The sequence below is a fragment of the Palaemon carinicauda genome, chromosome 38 (genome assembly GCF_036898095.1).
Source record: "Palaemon carinicauda isolate YSFRI2023 chromosome 38, ASM3689809v2, whole genome shotgun sequence".
Taxonomy (NCBI): Eukaryota; Metazoa; Arthropoda; class Malacostraca; order Decapoda; family Palaemonidae; genus Palaemon; species Palaemon carinicauda.
This window is the reverse complement of record NC_090762.1, coordinates 49,314,903-49,335,846: the sequence shown is the minus strand read 5'-3', so window position 1 is coordinate 49,335,846 and position 20,944 is coordinate 49,314,903. Positions and strand designations below refer to the sequence as shown.

The following is a 20,944-nucleotide window of genomic DNA, read 5'->3' as shown; positions in this document are numbered from 1 at the left end:
CGCTTCCTCCTACCTAGGATTTCGACTCCAAAGGAAAAGCTACGCCTTCCGGGCCATGCCATTCGGCCTCAATGTGGCCCCTCGGATCTTCACGAAGCTGGCAGACGCCATAGTACAACAGCTCCGCCTAAGAAACGTCCAGGTGATGGCCTACCTCGACGACTGGCTAGTCTGGGCTCCATCGCCCGAAGAGTGTACAAAGTCTTGCGACGAAGTTACCCAGTACCTAGAACACCTGGGATTCAAGATCAACGAGAAGAAATCTCGCCTCTCTCCGGCTCAGAAGTTTCAGTGGCTGGGAATCCACTGGAATCTTCAGTCACACCGCCTTTCCATCCCCCAGAAGAAAAGGAAGGAAATAGCAGGGTCTGTCAAGCGACTACTGAAATCCAAACGCATTTCAAGACGACAGCAGGAACGAGTTCTAGGCTCTCTACAATTCGCCTCAGTGACAAACCCAGTGCTTCGTGCACAGCTAAAGGATGCCGCGGGAGTCTGGAGACGATCGGCATCCATCGCTCGAAGAGACCTCAAGAGACGGCTTCCAAACAGACTTCGACGCCTCCTAAAGCCGTGGTCGGAAGCAATGGCCCTGAAAAGGTCCATTCCTCTCCAACACCCTCCTCCTTCACTCAACATCCACACGGATGCCTCACTGGAGGGCTGGGGAGGTCACTCCCACCTGAAACAAGCTCAAGGGACCTGGTCTCCACTATTCAAGACGTTCCACATAAACATCTTGGAGGCCATGGCGGTCCTTCTTACTCTGAAGAAACTATCCCCGCCGCCCTCGATCCACATCCGTCTAACCCTAGACAACTCGGTGGTAGTTCGTTGTCTCAATCGCCAAGGCTCAAGATCGCCCCAGATAAATCAGGTGCTTCTCCCAATCTTCCGTCTGGCGGAGAAGAAGAAGTGGCACCTGTCTGCAGTTCACCTACAAGGATTCCGCAACGTGACAGCGGATGCTCTATCTCGGACAAACCCGATAGAGTCGGAATGGTCTCTAGACGCAAGATCATTCTCCTTCATCTCTCATCAAGTCCCAGAACTTCAGATAGATCTCTTTGCAACGAGCGACAACAATCAACTTCCTCTGTACGTAGCCCCGTACGAGGACCCCAAGGCAGAAGCGGTGGACGCCATGTCACTGGACTGGAACAGATGGTCCAAGATATACCTGTTCCCTCCCACCAACCTTCTGTTGAAAGTCCTCTCCAAACTGAGAACCTTCAAAGGGACAGCGGCCCTAGTGGCTCCCAAGTGGCCCCGGAGCAACTGGTACCCCCTGGTCCTGGAGCTGCAGCCCAAGCTGATCCCTCTCCCGGGCCCAGTTCTCTCTCAACAAGTACAGAAGTCGACTGTCTTCGCTTCATCATCGAAAATCAAGGACCTTCATCTCATGATTTTCTCTCCCTTGCCGCAAAGAAGAGGTTTGGGATCTCGAAGAAAAGTCTAGACTTCCTAGAGGAATACAAGACCGAATCCACGAGACGGCAATATGAATCATCCTGGAGGAAATGGGTCTCCTTTGTTAAAGCAAAAAATCCTAAAGAAATCACCATTGATTTCTGTATGTCCTTCTTCATTCACCTTCATGGACAAGGATTAGCAGCCAATACGATTTCGACCTGCAAATCGGCTTTGACTAGACCAATTCTATACGCTTTCCAAATTGATCTGTCCAGCGACATCTTTAACAAACTGCCGAAAGCATGTGCTCGCCTACGCCCAGCACCCCCTCCGAAACCGATCTCCTGGTCACTAGACAAGGTGCTCCATTTCGCCTCCAACTTGGACAACGATTCATGCCCCCTCAAGGATCTGACTCAGAAAGTTATATTTTTATTTGCTCTCGCCTCGGGAGCTCGAGTCAGCGAAATAGTGGCATTATCAAGAGAAGAGGGACACATCCTGTTTGCTGATTCAGGAGAAGTGACCCTCTCCCCTGATCCGACGTTTCTCGCCAAAAATGAATTACCCACCAAAAGATGGGGCCCTTGGAGAATATGCCCCCTGAAGGAGGATGTCTCTCTATGTCCAGTAGAGAGCCTCAAGGTCTATCTTCGCAGAACTTCAAACTTTGGTGGAGGCCAACTCTTCAAAGGAGAAACATCGGGCAGCGACCTGTCACTGAAACAATTAAGAGCGAAAATCACCTACTTCATTCGCAGAGCGGATCCGAACAGTACACCCGCTGGTCATGATCCTAGAAAAGTGGCATCTTCTCTGAACTTCTTTCAGAGCATGGACTTTGAGAGCCTTAAAAACTTTACGGGCTGGAAGTCCTCGCGAGTTTTCTTTAAACATTATGCGAAACAAGTGCACGAAATCAAACATTTTGTGGTAGCCGCAGGTAGTGTTATGAAACCTGCACCTAACTCTGCGTAGAACAGTGAGTTACTTGGGACTCTAACTCTTCGGGTGCCTATGTTGACCCTCGAGTGATTCATAGTGATGTCTAAAAACACTTAGTGCTTTTATAACTGTTCTTATCCCAGGTGAAATGTCATAGTGTTACACAAGTGCCGCATGCCTTGAGCATGATGTGTTATTTAAAGACTTGCGTTCCTCGAGAACGAGTACCTACTAATCCTGAAATTCCCTTTCAGATTCAAGAGCAAGCCTTTATTTCTATGTACATTATTATTACTGTAAATGAACTTTACTTTTGCTGTAAATTATTTAATTTCTGCATTGTGAAATAAAATTTCTATTTTATTACTTATGCGTCTCTTTCAGCTCCTACTTACTATGAAATACATACTGTCATAGTTTTATTTACTCCTCCTTTCTTATGGTCATGAAGAATTTAAGATGTCCATTCCTAAATTATATTCACCTTGCCTCAGTAAGGTTCCTACACGAATACTTACTTCTGATAATCAGGAGATGAACTCTACGCACAGTGCCCAACCACCACTGGCCTACTTCAGAATGTTCCTATACAAATATCAAACATTCTGCTTCATCTCTAAGCTCTTAAAAAGTTCTTCTGTCAAGATGAATAGCCCTTCAATACCACTTTGACGTCGGCATAGCCCATGGGAACTTCCTACCAATGGGGGGCAGGATATTTCGTTCCTATGGTTCTTACCTAAGATTACTTTGCTGTTTTGTCAATGCCTAGGCACTTAACTCTGGGGGAAAATCTACCACGATACATTGATTCTCTGGTACTCTTCCATCAGGACGCCATGGCTTGAGCCCAAAAAACGGATTTTGAGCGAAGCGAAAAATCTATTTTTGGGTGAGATAGCCATGGCGTCCTGATGGACCCTCCCTACTACTTCGTTCAGTTTGCTCCCACCCTACACAATTGTATCATGGTGATGGGCAGCAACTGGCGCCAGGATAAAGACGCGCGTGACGTCATTAGAGCAATGGCGTCCGTTTGTTTACGTCTCGAGTATCAGTAGTAGCCACGAGTGAGATTAGCTGTGGAACGGCTCCCAGCTATTCTCAGCCCTTACACACCGAAGCGTTAACTCTGTTCGGGGTGGAGATAGCTATGTGGCACGACCAGACATGCGTGTCCCCTGTTGTATTACGATGTCTTAAAGGGAAACCTTTGAGATACTCGCTCCAGAAGTTAGAATTCTGTGATAACCTGTGGTTAAATTCTCTGGGAATATCTTAGTAGTCTTATACCCAAGGAAGCTACCCAAACAGGAACCTTCCATCAGGACGCCATGGCTATCTCACCCAAAAATAGATTTTTCGCTTCGCTCAAAATCCGTTTTTTCTGTCAAAATTACCCCCACTTGAAGTGGAATGGTAAAAAAAATCCTTAGGGGCCATTAAAGGTAATTATTTTACTATTTTTGGAGGCAATCATGTTAAAAATCTAACTTGTAACAACTGTTGAAAAGAAAAAAAGGTTAAGTTAGAGCCAGGACAAATAATTGAACCAAAAAATATATATAGGCTCTAAAGTACAGTAAGAGAAAAAAAAAGAAGAGAGGAATTGGAAGTGAATAAAATCTAAATGAATATATCCTTCTGATAACCCAAAATGCCTTGAATACACTAAATGGACTCACACACCCCAGTTTCTTTATAGATCAAATAGACCTGAAAATTGTTTGTAGGCTACCCAAGTAAGACAATCCCTAAACAACCAGGTATTCTAAAATATTTTCTCCCTCTTGTAACTCCTTCAACATTGTTATAAAGACAACCTTTGGAAAACTGACATTCCCAGGTCCCAGGGACATCCCCACACTCATACTTTAAAATAAATCCTTTTAACTAACTCATTACACCGAACTTTCAATTAACAAAATTCAAGATGTCTCACAAGAGATTTAATTAGTTCATTTTTTTTTACGAGATATGACAAAGTTCACTTAGAGGTATCGTTACATGCATCACCGTTATTATATCAAAAGCCCATGTTTAGGTTAAATTCCGACACAAGAGATTGGCAAGAAAGAAGAAGAAATGTTCGACAAAAATTTTGACGGAGGGAATCAGTAACTTCTGGTAGTCTATCGATTCTGAAACTAGTTTCGATAATGGTATTTTTCCTTTGTAAAAAAAAAAAAAGTCTCCCTAATGCAATTTCTTTCACAAATTTTAACTCCCAGAAAAAAAAAAAACACAAGTGACACCGAACTTGAATAAAAAAAAATACAGTATAACTAGTATCAAATTTTCATTGTAAATTATCAGTTTTATTTACCAAAAAATAAAACTCCAAATATTTTACCGTAGAATGTTTTTATTATTACGAAAATGTCGGTAAAGTTCTCTTATCGGTTTATAGGTTATTCTCAGGTTATAAAGACCAATGGAAGGCGATATCTAAACAACCCTGATGTCAAAATTACTATGAAACAACTAATGGTGCAACATCTGAAAACTAGAATTGGGGTTAACTGTGCAACGTTGCCAATTACTAAAATGTTCGTATCATTGATTCGGTAACAGTGGCAACAGTAAGTTGACATTCATGAATAATAATCCATTGTTCTTTACGTAAATATCAACGTATTTTTGTGGGTTGTGAACTGTCCCCTAAATATTTTGTGACAATTTTTGAGATATGTTAAGTGTATGTGTGATTAAATTCGAAAATAAGAATAATTTGTCTAAAGTCTGTGAGTTTCACATTGACACGAAGTGTAACAACCCCTGTTATTTCGTCTGAGCAAACATGGCGATGTTGTTTGCAATATTTTAATCCTTGAGTGTCACGAACCTACAACTGCAATCTACTCTTCCAACACCATGAATGAACCAGAATTGCAATGGAGTTAAAGTAAGTTGAAATAAATGTTCTTTTGTGCATTGGATAGAGTTAATTCATGGTAACGTTATTAGGCGCACAGTGGAAATCAAAATCAAAACCTACCCATTGGCAACAGGTTAGGTTATGTTACATTCACCCCTTCCTGTGTAATGTTAGGTTATGTTTTCGAGTTTCTCGTGTACATATGGTATAATTTTGCAGGGTGTAATCCCACTTTGAAATAGTTTAGACTAGGAAAATGTGGAGATGTCATATACGAGGACTGGCAGAGATGAAAAGAATTTAAGGTTACGGTGAGCTTCCTTGGTTCCAAACATGTTTTTATTTTTCTTTATTAGTTTTCACTGGGACTCGTTTTGTCTGACAATGATTCTTACGTACAAGAATATTAACCAAATTTTCCTGACCATAGAGATCTTCATCGTTTTAATAGATCTGAAAGATAAAAAAACTAAACTCTTGAAATGACGGGCAAACTATTCGTTGCGCCAAAAACGATATCCAAAATGAAAGGAAAAATATTTTATAAAGGATTTGTGTTGATCACTATATGCATGTATAAATCATTTTCACACTAAAATAGAAGAGGGAGGTTGAAATGATAATGTTGAGGGATCATTTCAATATTGATTTATTTTAATCTTTATGGATAATTCATGGTAATATCCCGGTTGTAGGCCTAGACCTATTGGTTTATTGTTTTATTCTGGGTGGAAAATGATGTTATTAATCCTATTAGGAATGGAATAGACAATAATCTTTTGCGAAATCAAATCTTATGTTCTCTTCTCATTAGTGAGGTAGTAATCTAACGTTAATGATTTTCGTCTATTTACTGACTAATTTGATATATTCGTTAGATCTGTGCTGTTTTATGCTTGTCTTTTACACTTCTGTAGCATTCTGTTGACATACTTCAAAATTTTGCCCTAATATGTATGTTGTTTTAATGACTTAATCACTAAGATTAGCTGTTGTACAGTCATACCCACTTTTACTGATTCCTTAGGCTTCCCGTCTCCCCCCCCCCCCCTTTCCATAGGTTGGCCAATCTACAAATCGTATTTTTTTTTTCATTTCTATGCAATGTCAAAATTATGGGATTTTATAGAAGCTGTGTTATTTTTTTTTTTTTTTCGATAGAGGCCATTCATTTTCAAGTTAGGCAAACCTGGGACCCAAACTGTTCAAAAGGTTATGATTTAAATGAGAACACAAATTAACGTTGTTTCTGGTAGCGGTTACTTGACACTCACTGACGGTATTATTAGATTATTCGATAATTATTCTCCTCATCATCACCTCCTCCTACGTCTATTGACGCAAAGGTCCTCTGTTAGATTTCGCCAGTCATCTATATCTCTAGAAATTAATTCAATACTTCTCCATTCATCATCTCCCACTTCACGCTTCATAGTAATCAGCTATGCAGATAATGAAGGCCTGGGTCTTCCAACCCTTCTAGCGCCTTATGGAGCCCAGTTAAACGTTTGGGGAACCAACTGTAATTTTATAAATTTCAGAAATTGATGGTATTTGTAACACTGTCCACTCACTGCATTGTTCTTCATAAGAATATTTATGAAATCTTCACCAAATCATGTACCGTTAGTCAGATCCTTACGAACCTGTCAAGATTGTTTAATTGCGAGTGAAGCGATCCGCAGCGGAGCAAATATTTGTGTCAAGGTTTTGAAGAATAGTGGTCCAATTCGGTACACAAATCGATTTTCTCTATTCTTTAAAAGAGGTAGAAATGGGATCCTATTAGGTTCAACTTTGTTTTGCAAACTTCACCAATTCCTCCATCTTAACTTTATTCTATTTCATTCTATGATTTTATACGCACATACATGCACACAAATATATATATATATATATATATATATATATATATATATATATATATATATATATATATATATATATATATATATATATATATATATATATATATATATATATACGCGCGCGCGCGCGCATTCAATGCGATCTGATGCCAGAAACGGACCACTTCTTGTTCAACTGTTTACAATTTCAATTTCACCCACTCGTAAGTTAACCCAGAAAAAAAATTTATTGTACATTTTTTTTTCAGTCTCCCTTTTGTATTATAAATCGTGTATACTTGCGCAACTCCAGTACACACACACACACACACACACACACACACACACATATATATATATGTATATATATATATATATATATATATATATATATATATATATATATATATATATATATATATATATATATATATATATATACATATATATATATATATATATATATATATATATATATATATATATATATATATATATATATATATACATCATCATCATCTCCTAAGCCCATTGACGCAAAGGGCCTCAGTTAGATTTCGTCAGTCGTCTCTTAAGCTTTTAATTCAATACTTCCCTATTCATCATCTCCTACTTCAAGCTTCATAGTCCTCAGCCATATAGACCTGGGTCTTCCAATTCTTCTAGTGTCTTGTGGAGCCGAGCTGAACGTTTGGTGAACTAATCTCTCTTGAGGAGTGTCAAGAGCATGCCCAAACCTTATCCATCTACCCCTCATCATGATCGCGTCCACATATGGCACTCGAGTAATCTCTCTTATAGTTTAATTTCTAATGCTGTGCTGCCATTTAACTCCCAATATCCTTCTGAGGGCTCTAATCTTAAATCTACCAAATCTATTAGAGATTGTTTCATTGTCATACCATGACTCATGTCCATAGAGTAACACCGATCTCACTAAACTGATACATAGTCTGATTTTTATATGTAATTTCAGGCGATTTGATTTCTAAATTTTACTCAACCTAGCCATTTTCTGATTTGCTTTTTGTTCAATCTTTCACTAAACTCTAATTCTGAAGACCCTGTATTGGAGATCATAGTTCTTAAATACTTGAATGATTCTACCTCATTAATCCTTTCTCCTTCCAATGATATTTCATCTTCCATTGCATACTCCGTTCTGATCATCTCTGTCTTTCTTCTATTAATCTTCAGCCCAACCTCGTGTGATATTTCACGCATTCTGGGAAGCAAGCATTGCAAATCCTGTGGTGTTCTGCTAACAAGGACAGCATCATCAGCATCATCTGTCTGCCAAATTCCTATCACCAATCCAGTCCAATATTTCTCCACCATCTCAATGTTCTACGCATTACAAAATCCATGAGGAGGATAAACAACATAGGTGACAACACATTCTCTTGAAGTACTCCGCTGTTCACTGGAAATTTATTTGATAAAACTCCACTAACATTAACTTTGCACTTTCTATGCTCATGAAGAGTCTTAATAAAATTTACTTGTTTAAGAAAAATTCTATAATAACACAGGATTCTCAACAAAATTGGCTAGTGCACACTATCAAAGGCTTTTTCATAGTTCACAAAAGCCACCAAAAGGAGATTTCTATATTCTACACATTGCTGTACAACATATCTCAAAAGGAAAATTTGGTCAGCGCAACTTCTACCTTTTCTAAATCCTGCTTGTTCATCTCTCAACTTTTCATCAATCTTTCTCACCAGTCTCTTTAGAACAAGCATACTATATATTTTCGTAACAACTGACGTAAGTATTATGCCTCTGTTATTATTGCAATCAGTCAGGTCTCATTTTTTTGCTATTTTTACCACTCCTAACTCCCATCCATCGGGTTTTGTCTCTTCATGCCACATTGTACAAAATAATCTTGTAAGTAGTCTGGGGGTCACTTCATTTTCGGCCAGTATCATCTCGACAGTTATTCCATCGTATCCCGGAGCATTCCATCTCTTAAGTTTTTGAGGATAACTTCGACTTCAATCACACTGAATTAATTTGTGGGCACATCAAGGTCTTCATCAGTTTCAGGTATATCAGTCAGATTATATTCTTCATATCTCCTATTCATAACCTCACTAAAGTGTTCCATCCAACGTCATGTTCTATTGGTATAACAGAACCATCTCTCTTTTTGATGGGTATATGCATCTTATTCTTTGCCCCAGTCATGATTTCATTAACCCTTTTACCCCCAGGCTCTTTGGAAATTTCCAACCCTCAACCCCCAAGGGGTTATTTTTTTCCCAGCACCTTTTGCAGTATATTTTTTTTTAGATTGCTCTAACAGCCTTAATTTTTGTCATAGAGAGGTCAGATTGGTTTCATTCTCTTGGAAAATGCCTGAATTTTTTCAAGAAATAAAAAATATGAAAAAAAAAAAAATTTATAGCATTTTTTTTCGCAAGGACGTACCGGTACGTCCATGGGGGTAAAGGGATGGCTTTTGTGAAACGTACCGGTACGTCTTTTGGGGGTAAAAGGGTTAATAATTCTATGAGCAATTCTTACACCAAAGCCACTTCCTGAATTCATAGCTTTGCCAGCCTCATCTGTCTAAATATTCTCTCCAGTCATTCCTGGCTTTTCTTTTGACCTAACTGTCAATACTGGAATACTTGGCATGCTGTACCTTGTAATTTTCATTGCTTCCTCGAAAACTTTCAACAATCAATTTGTGTCTTTGTCTTCTTTTTATAGTATCCCAAGTATCATTTGATATCCATGGCTTTCTCCTTGTTACTGAGAGTCCCAAGACTTCACTACCAACTGACTGATATATATTCTTAATATCACACCATTCTTCATTAATTGTTTGTTCTTCGTCTCTTAAAGTCTCCAAGACTGCAAATCGATTCCTACATTCAATTGCAAAAAAAGCTTAGTTGTATCAAACCTAGGTATTCTATCCATCTTTCTGTTGGGTGCTTTCGGTTTTAATTTCAGTGTGGTAATGAGGAGCTGGTGATCAGTACCAATATCTGCACCTCTATAGCTACTTACATTTCTCAGAGTCGTATAGCTTCTTACATTTCTCAGAGTCCCCATTCTCTTTATTAATGGCAATGTGATCTATCTGATATTTGTAATTGCCACATGGTGAAGTCCATGTATACTTGTGGATGTTCTTATGTTGAAAAAGGGTACCTTTAATGGAAAGATTGTTTGCTGAACAGAAACTTGTGAAATGTGGTCCATTTTCATTTGCAACTTCGCCAAGACCCTCGACACCCATCACATTCTCTATCTCTTGATTATTTCTTCAAACTTTAGCTTTGAAGTCGCCAATTACAATTTTCATATCTCTATCAGGGATCTCATCTATTACCTTCTGCAGTTCTTCATTGTATTCGTCTTTCCTTTCTTCAGGGGAATTATTTGTTGGAGCATAATAAATTATAATACTCATAAATGCTTTGATTAGAACTTTACTAGTAACAATCTACTATTTACTATTTACTATTTACTATGTATATATATATATATATATATATATATATATATATATATATATATATATATATATATATATATATATATATGTATGTATGTATGTATGTATGTATACACACATACATACATACATACATACATACATACACATACGGGGTAGGTAAAAAGTAGGGTTACATTTACTTTATGAGAGAATCTCCACACAGTGAATTGAAAGATAACATTTTAGATGCATTCACTAAAATTGATGAAGATCGGAATTTGTGTCATGCTGTATCAGTGTTTTGGACACATGAAGATTCTTGCAAGGTTGAAGGTTAACATTTTGAGCACTTGAGAGACTAAATGTTCGTCGTTAAATGTATGTATGTAAGTAAATGTCTAAGGGTTCTTAGCCCCATCCCCTGGTCACTCAGACTAGTACAGACCTAACCAAGCATGGCTTCTTAATTTTACTTGTGTGGGGATTTAAATTTTTTTTTTTCTTTTTTTAATGAAGCTTATTGCTAGGTACATGAAGTTAATGACGGAGAAGTTTGTGTTTGATTTGGCTTCTGTCCTGTTTCCAGTTGGAGTAACTGATTGGGGGAAGCGTAGTATTAACGCATATATATATATATATATATATATATATATATATATATATATATATATATATATATATATATATATATATATATATATAATATATATATATATATATATATATATATATATATATATATATATATATATATATATATATATATATATATATATATATATATATATATATATATATATATATATATATATATATATATATATATATATAGTAGGGTGAGGCAATTTTGGACACATTTTTAGTAACCTTTGTACAAAATCTATATTAATGATTTATGACCAAATTTTTATAGATGAGACCTCCCTCTCTTGAAAACATGTTTGGTATTTGGTCATAAATTATTGATATTGATTTTGTACAAAGGTTACTAAAAAGGTGTCCAAAATTGCCTCTCCCTACTATATATATATATATATATATATATATATATATATATATATATATATATATATATATATATATATATATATATATATATATATATATATATGTGTGTATATATATATATAATATATATATATAATATATATATATATATATATATATATATATATATATATATATATATATATATATATATATACATACACATATATCATATATATATGTGTATATATATATATAAAAATATATATATATATATATATATATATATATATATATATATATATATATATATATATATATATATATATATATATATATATATATATATATATATATATATATATATATATATATATATATATATATATATATATATATAGTAGGGTGAGGCAATTTTGGACACCTTTTTAGTAACCTTTGTACAAAATCTATATTAATAATTTATGACCAAATACCAAACCTGTTTTCAAGAGAGGGAAGTCTCATCTATAAAAGTGGCTTGTTTCATAATCATCAAAGAATTAGAAATTCTCGTATTACAGTAATAAAAAAAATATCTTAGAGGCGAGGCAATTTTGGACAGTGAGGCAATTTTGGAGATGTCTGTATCTTCGTTAAGCGCCAACGCTCAGTTGGGCAAACTATGACAATTTGTGGTCCTTATCAATATAAATATGCTAGAAAAAATGATAGACTTACATAAATTTTTGTGTCCGTAATCCAAGATTGTCCAATTTTGTCTCGCCAAGAAAAAAAGTGAGAAGTTTGCCTGTCCAATTTTGCCTGACCATGGTTTTGAAAACTGTCCAATTTTGCCTTACTCTATGAATTTGTAAATCAAATTTTGTATTCGAGCACACAAATGTACTTTTATGTATAAATATGCATATATGTAATCATAAAAATTCAAAATAAGACATAAGGGGTGCAGTAAAATGGGTGTCTGCCCAAGGTGACACCCTAAAAGTGAGTGACACCCTGATAGTTACATTAAAAAAAAGTTCCTTTCTAGTGCGATGGTTATGATAAGATTTTCAAAAAGTTATTTAATACTGGGGACACTCTTAAAGCTGTTAAAACTCAGGGGTGAAACCTTCAAAAAGATTGACCAAAACATGGTAACATCCTCGAGAGGGGTGTCAACCCAAATGCTAGAAATATCTAAAAAAAAAAAAACTCTACTATATACATTGTTCCTATAATAATTCACATATCCAAATGGAAATTTCAGGAATTGAAATAGAATATATTTTCACTGTTCCTGCTAATTTCCATGTTGATAACTGTCATGTTGCCTTTTTGATATGGTGTTAAATGGAGCAACATTAGAGTGAACAGCATGATAGATACATCAAGGAGGGACAAAGCTGATCCCATAAAGTTAAACAATATTCGTCCTAAGTTGTACCTATCCATTTTATTCCTATCATTGTTACCTCATACTATCAACGAGCCATCAAAGAGATAATTTTACCTAAAAAAAAAAAAAGGATGCAATCGAAGATTTAAGAAAAAAAGATGAAATTAAGAAAAATAAAAGAAAAAACACAAAGAAAGAGAGATAGAAACATGACAAATCATGGAAATACAAAGCAACCAAATATCTCTCGATTCTTTAAGAAAAAATTTCTGCAAACACTATCGTAAATACAAAAAAATCTAAATTGACCAGGGTAATAAATAGTGATAATTGAACTGCTAGGATAGTCCCGATAGTGAATGATAAGGATTTATTTATACCTAAAATAAAACAAATAAAAAAGAAATTAAAATTATTTTGGAAGATATTAAGGATCGTCCAATATTTTGCATTGGTAGAGCAACAAAGGGGTTTTTAGAGGAAGAAGGACGCTAAGTGACTCGCCTTGAGCTAGATGCTTGAAGCCACTGCCCACATATCATCATCATCATCTCCCACGCCTATTGACGCAAAGGGCCTCAATTAGATTTCGCTAGTCGTCTCTATCTTCAGCTTTTAATTCGATACTTCTCCAATCATAATATCCTACTTCATGCTTTATAGTCCCGAGTCTTCCAACTCTTCTAGTGCCTTGTGGAGGCCAGTTTAAAGTTTGGTGAGCTAATGTCTCTTAGGGAAAACAAAGAGCATCCCCAAACCATCTCCATCTACCCCTCACCATGATCTCATCCACATGTGGCGCTCGAGTAATCTCTCTTAGTTTCATTTCTAATCCTGTCCTGTTATTTAACACCCAATATTCTTCTGAGGGCTTTGTTCTCAAATCTACAAAATGAGTTTCATTGATATACCAAGATTCACGACCTTACAGTAACACCGATCTCACTAAACAGATATAATTTATATAGCCTGATTATTATATGTAATTTTAGGCGACCTGATTCCCAAATTTGACTTAACCTAGCCATCCTCTGATTTGCTTTTTTCAATCTTTCATTAATCTCAATTTCTAAAGCTCCTATATTAGATATCATAGTTCCTAAATATTTAAATAATTCACCTCATTAATCCTTTATCCTTCCAAAGATATTTCATCTTCCATTGCATATTCCGTTCTCATCATCTGTCTTTTTTCTATTTATCTCGAGCCCAACCTCATGTGATTTTTCATGCATTCTGGTAAGCAAGCTTTCCAAGCCCTGTGGTGTTCTGCTAATTAGAACAGCGTCATCAGCAAACTCTAGGTCTCCTAATTTTCTGTTACCAATCCAGTCCAATCCTTCTCCACCATCCCCAACCGATCTATGCATTACAAAGTCTATGAGGAGAATAAATAACATAGGTAACAACACATTCCCTTTGAGTATTCCACTTTTCACTGGAAATTCGTTTGATAAGACGCTACTAACATTAACTTTGCATTTGCTATGCTTATGAACAGACAAATAAATTTACATATTTGAGAGTAACTCCATAATATCGCAGGACTCCCCACAAAATTTGCCAGAGCACATAATCAAAAGCTTTTTCATAGCCCACATATATCATCAAAAGTGGAATTCTATATTCTACATATTGCTGTACCACATGTCTTAAATGAAAATTTGGTCAGTACAACTTCTACCTTTTCTAAATCCTGCTTGTTCATCTCTCAACTTTTCATCAATCTTTCTCTCTAGTCTCTTTAGAATGAGCATTCTATATATTTTCATGACAGCTGACGTAAGTGTGATGCCTCTCTAATGATTGCAATCAGTCAGATCTTTTTTTTTTTTTTTTGTCATTTTCACCAGCACTCCTAGCTCCCATACATAAGGCTTTGCCTCTTCACGCCACACTCTACAAAATAATCTTAGTGGTAATCTGGGAGTCACTTCATTTTCAGGCAATATCATCTCAGCAGTTATTCTTTTGTATCCAGGGACTTTCCATCTTTTGAGCTTTTTTTTAAGAATAGCTTCGACTTCAAACACACCTAATTCATTCATGGGCACATTAAGGTCTTCATCAGTTTCAGGCATATCAACCAAATTATTCCCTTCGTATTTCCTATTCATGACCTCACTAAAGTGTTCAATCCAACGTTACCTTTCTTCATGTTCTTTTGTTATAACAGATCCATCTTTCTTTTTGATGGGTATATGCTTCTTTTTTCCCGTAGAGATTTCATTAATAATTCCAAGAGCAATTTCTACAACAAAGCCACTCCCTGAATTCATAGCTTTGTCAGCCTCATCTGCTTTCCTGTCTAAATATTCTCTCCAATCATTCCTGATATTTCTTTTGACCTCACTATCAATACTGAAATACTTGGCATGCTCTGCCTTGTAATTTTCATTACTTCCTCGAAAACTTTAAGAAATCAATTTCTGTCTTTGTCTTCTTTTTATAGTATCTCAAGTATCATTTGATATCCATGGTTTTCTCCTTGTAACTGCGTCCCAAAACTTCGTCTCTTAAAGTCTCTTAAGAATGTAAATCGATTCCTACATTCAGTTACAAAGATTTCTGTGCTCATCTTCTAGAAGCATAGTTGTATTAAACTTTGGTATTCTATCTACATTTCTGTTGGGTTCTTCCAGTTTTAATATTTGTGTGGCAATGGGGAGCTGGTGATCACTACCAATAACTGCACCTCTATAGCTTGTTACATTTCCCGGAGTCCTCCTTCTCTCTTTATCAATGGCTATGTTATCTATTTGATATTTGTAATTGCCACATGGTGAAGTCATTATATATTTGTGGATCTCCTTGTGCTGGAAAAGAGTACCTCCAGTAACAAGATTGTTTTTTGAACAATAACTTATAAAATGTGCCCCATTTTCATTTGCAACTTCGCCAAGAACCTCAACACCCATCACATTTTCTATCCCTTGTGTTAAATGTTGGTTTGTTTGTCCTATGAAAACGCACCCAACGTTCGTTTACGCTGGTAAGTGTAGTGTTTGTCCAATGAGAACGCACCCAGGTTTGTTGACATTATCGAAATAGTTGATTTATTGAAAAATATGTTTATTGAAAGGTTGATATGTTATTATGATTGGGTCATTACAATTATAAAGAGTAATCCATGTGAATTGTGATTATATTGTGAAAACTGTATTAATTTCCCGAGTGGATGGGAGCCGGGACTTCCCCTCTCCCGTTTTCGTCACATATTTGTATTTTTTTTACCTTTGGGGAAGCTTTAACGAGAATAAAAGTGAGAAATTTATAATTCACCAGTTAAATGGATTTGTCTTGTCTGTATCGCAATGTTATCTATTTTTTTATGTGAAGTTTTCTACAAAAGGGAACCATGGGACCTGCGTGCTCCCCCAAGCTTTGTTTGAATCTGTAGTAGAGAGAGAGAGGAAATAAAGAGAAAACGGAAAGGTCGTTTCCTTTCTCCCGGAGTTTATTTTTGAGTTTTACGAGAAAATTGAGGAGGCTATGCCTCAAACTGAGGGGCTAATGGCCCACAAACAACATGGTGCCCAGACCCGGGAATCAGATGAGAGCGAGGCTGAATTTACTGGATTCCCCAACGTAAATCAACTTAGGAGAGCAGTGCTGCAGAGAGAGAAGGCAACAATATGGCTGCGTTGTGCCTCAGAAGATTTGACCAGAGCCATGGCCGGTAATCCGACCTGGCATGAAATTACAAGTCTCGTAAAAGACTACGATAATAAGAAGGCCGACTGGGAAGAAATAATTCAGCGAGACCAGAATTCTATAGAGGATGTTGATGAGCTCCAGAGAAGAATACTTGAAGACCACCATTTTCTGACAGAGGTAAGAAAAATCCGTACTGAAGCAGCAGCTACCTTAGAGAGGCTGGGCAAGGACAGAAACTTGGTTGCTAATAGGTCCAGTGAAGATATTAATTCAGGCAGTGAAGTCGGTAATGAGGGTTTTAGTGTGCAATTGCCTAAACTCCAGCTAGTGAAATTTGGCGGGAAAATAACAGAGTGGCGGCCATTTTGGGACCAATTTATGGCACTTGTGGACGATCAGCCTATGCCTCTTGTTTCCAAATTTATGTATCTTCAATCTGTTTTAGAGGGTGAGGCTAGGGGTGTACTACAGGGCCTCACCCAAACAACAGCTAATTACAAGATAGCCTGTGAGTTGTTAGAAGAAAGGTATGGCGATCCAGAAAACATTATATCAGCTCACCTTCAAGCCCTAATGCAACTTAGCTCATCTAGGAGCGCAAGGACTGAAATTCACACGTCCTCTTTGCGGAAATTACAGGATGAGTTAGTAGGCCATGTGCGCAGTTTGGAGGCCCTTGGAGTTGGAGGTGAACAGTACGGGCGGATCTTGGTGCCTATGATCCTTGCTCTGTTACCTCATGACATAAGGTTGGACTGGTCGCGTAGTGGACGGAAAAGAGGAGATCTCGACGGATTACTGAAGTTCTTGCAACGAGAAGTGGAAGGCAGAGAGAGGGCAGAGGCTATCAAGAGACTAAGCCTTGGAAAATCCGAGGAACCCAGTGTAGAACGACGGACTAAAAAGCACACTCCCAGTTCAGCCTCTGCCCTTCAAACTTCATCAGAAGAAAGTGGTTCGAAGACGTTTTGCGCATTCTGTGGAAAGCTGCATCCCAGTGAAAGGTGTTTAGGTATAACTAAGCTCCCCCTTGCAGAAAGAGAAGAAGCCGTGCGTAATCGGCGTTTGTGTTTTAAGTGTTTATCTAAAAGCCATTATGCCAAGGCCTGTTGGGCTAAGTGTTCAAAGTGCAAGACTGGGAATCACAACTCCCTTGTATGTCGGAGATCTGAAACGAAACCCTCCGTAACAGCTAGTGAAAATAACCCTGTAGTAGAGGGAGTGCAAGAGGGGTCAAATTCTGTGACCCATGTGGGGGTAGCACCTTGTGAGGTGAAAAACAAGGTTAATTCAAGGTGTTGTGTATTGCAGACGGCCCAAGTCAGGGTAGTAGGCCATCAGGGTATCACATTTGCTACTGTAATGTTTGATACAGGGTCTGATCGGTCTTACATTTCAAGGGAACTGGTCAAACGGGTCAAGCCTAAGTGGCTGACTTCTGAGTATTTATCATTTTCTGCCTTTGGTGGAGGGAAAGCCTCTAAGGCAGATTTGTGTAGTATTTATGAAATAATGAGTGTAGGGGCAAATGATCACAAATATAGTTTTAAGGTTGCTGAGATTGATGTAATTTGTCCTCCGTTATCTAGGTCCAAAGTGGACCCTAAGTGTTTAGAACCTTTTTCTCACCTTAAGTTGATCGATGAGTATGGATCCCATCGAAATTTACATATTGATATGTTGATAGGCCTTGATTTATATTGGAAGATGATGATCCCCAACCAGGTTATGTATAATGAAGGGCTTGTGGCCCAGGAGACAATTTTTGGTTGGATTTTGTCCGGATCCTTTAATAGGTCTGAAGGTAATATTGGTGTAAGTGTACAATTGTTAGCAATTGAGAATGTACAAGAGTGTAGTTTGAGTCAATTTTGGGATCTAGAGTCTGTTGGCATAAAACCCAACGAACTACATTCTGAGGCGATGAACCCTGACCCAGTCTTGGTTCAATTTGAGAATTTGGTAAGTTTTAAAGAGGGTCGCTATGAAGTGGCCCTACCATGGAAATCTGAGAATATGAAATTAGATTTGATCAATAATGAACATCATGCTTTGAGAAGATTGGAAGGTCTCTATAATAGGTTAGGTAAAAACCCCTGTCTGCAGGAAAAGTATATGAAGGTGTTTAATGAGTATGAAAGGGAGGGTATTATTGAAGAAATTCCTTCCCATCAACGGGAAGGTGGGTATCCTATATTTTATTTGCCTCATCGGCCTGTGGTACGGGAAGGGAGCCTAACCACCAAGGTGAGGCCTGTTTTTGATGGATCTGCACGTGGCAGTAATGGAGTATCTCTGAATGATTGTTTAGAAAGTGGTCCTTCACTCAACCCTGATTTAGTTGAGGTGTTGTTAAGATTTAGAAGGTGGAGGGTGGCCTTAACCGCTGATATTACAAAGGCTTTTCTTCAAATAAAGGTAAGAAGGGAGGACCGTGATGTTCATAGGTTTTTGTTGAAAGAGGGGAACAATGTTAAACATTTCAGATTTATAAGAATGCCCTTTGGTAATAAGAGTAGTCCATTTTTATTAAATGCCACCTTAAAATTTCATTTAAAGAAATACCCTCTCACAGAGGTGGTTTCTGAACTGTATGAGAATCTATATGTAGATGATTGGCTATCTGGGGCTGATAGTCCCGCAGAAGCAAGTTTAAGATTTGAAGAAGCCTATGGTATCCTGCAGGAGGCTGGTATGTCATTGTCAAAGTGTACTTCTAATTGTAAGACTTTAACTATAACTGAAGGTTCTAGTGAAGAGAGTGTCAAGGTTCTAGGCCTCCACTGGGTATCCTCCCCTGACTGTTTTACCTTTAAGGTTGAGAACCTGGACCCCTTTGGAGATATTGTTTGTACGAAAAGAAATGTGTTAAGCCTCATAGCTCGGTGTTTTGATCCTTTGGGGCTCATATGTCCGTTTGTTATGCATGCAAAAATACTGTTTCAAGAAATCTGGAGATTAGGTTTAGATTGGGATGAGCTATTACCCGAGGCTATGCAAGGCAGAGTTAAATTATGGGTTGTAGGATTTTCTGTGCTTGAGTCATTTAGAGTAGATCGGTACTTGTTTTCTGAGTCACCTTTTAAGGAAATTCCTAATGTTCAATTCCATGCATTTAGTGATGCTTCAGAAAAGGGTTATGGTGCTTGTGTTTATGTGAGAGTGCCTGAGGGGGATAAATTCAAGGTATCGCTGGTTGTTGCAAGAGGCAAGGTAGCCCCTATAAAAAGGGTTTCCCTTCCTAGGCTTGAATTACTCGGAGCCCTGTTATGTGCTAGACTCGTTGTGTTTGTGACGTCCGCCTTGCAGCTGGGTAAAGAGGTTTCTGTTCAATGTTGGACGGATTCCACAGTAGCCCTAGCTTGGATAAAGGGGGACCCCAATAGATGGAATACCTTTGTGGCTAACAGGGTTGTTGAGATTCAACATTTGACACCTCCTTCATGTTGGCAGCATTGTCCAGGCAAGGACAACCCAGCGGATCTTGTATCTCGAGGTGTTTTTGCTGAGCAGCTTTTGCAGTCTGATATTTGGCTGAAGGGTCCTCCTTGGCTCTGTTCCTCCCCGCTCCCTCATCAGGAAGGCAGGGGGGCGGACATTCCTTCAGAAGAGATATGTGATACTGACACAGTTTGTGTTGCAGTTGAAAATGAGCCGCCCTTATTTGAATTCACCAGATGGAGTTCCTTTACAAAGGCCCTTAATGTAGTAGGTTGGGTACTGAGATTTGTTGGGAATTGCAGACCTTCGTCCCGCAAATTAAGTGGACCTTTAACCTATGGAGAATTGACGAAGGCTAAGGTACAACTGCTGTACTTTGTGCAACGAGAGGCCTTTGCAAAGGAAGTAAATGCTCTGAGTAGATCTCTCCCCCTCCCAAGGGGTTCTTCCTTGATTAAACTTGATCCTTACCTAGATGAGGATGGGCTACTGAGAATAAAAGGGCGCTTAGAGAATGCAGACTTGAGTTTTGAGAGTAAGCACCCTATAATAATTCCTGGTACCCACATTGCTTTACTGTTAGTTCGTTTCCAGCATAGGTTGCTCAAGCATGCTGGTGTTGCTACACTTGTATCCACTTTACGAAACAGTTACTGGATCATTCGCCTTCGTCAGATTGCAAAGAAGGTTTGTCGAGAATGTGTGGCTTGTCAGCGTTGTGATGCCTCGGCTTGTTCCCAGCCTGTGGGGCCACTTCCCGAGTTGAGAGTTAAGTTGGCTCCTCCATTCACGGTTACAGGTCTGGATTTTGCTGGTCCTTTATTTTGTATTGATTTTCCATCCAAGAAATTGTATATACTTCTTTTTACCTGTGCTGTCATTCGAGCTGTTCATTTAGAGCTCACCGAGTCTCTTTCGGTTGTTGATTGTAATTTGGC

The 20,944-nt window shown here is 37.8% G+C and overlaps 1 protein-coding gene across 1 annotated transcript in view; it reads left to right on the top strand.

Moving 5' to 3' along the window:
• The first annotated feature begins 5,137 nt into the window (after nt 1–5,137).
• The window catches only part of LOC137630609 (cap-specific mRNA (nucleoside-2'-O-)-methyltransferase 2-like), a 353,518-nt gene continuing 337,711 nt past the window's right edge, over nt 5,138–20,944 (top strand). The window contains exon 1 of the mRNA XM_068362204.1: nt 5,138–5,263. The gene's annotated coding sequence lies outside the window, so the exon portion shown is untranslated. The remainder of the gene's footprint in view (nt 5,264–20,944) is intronic.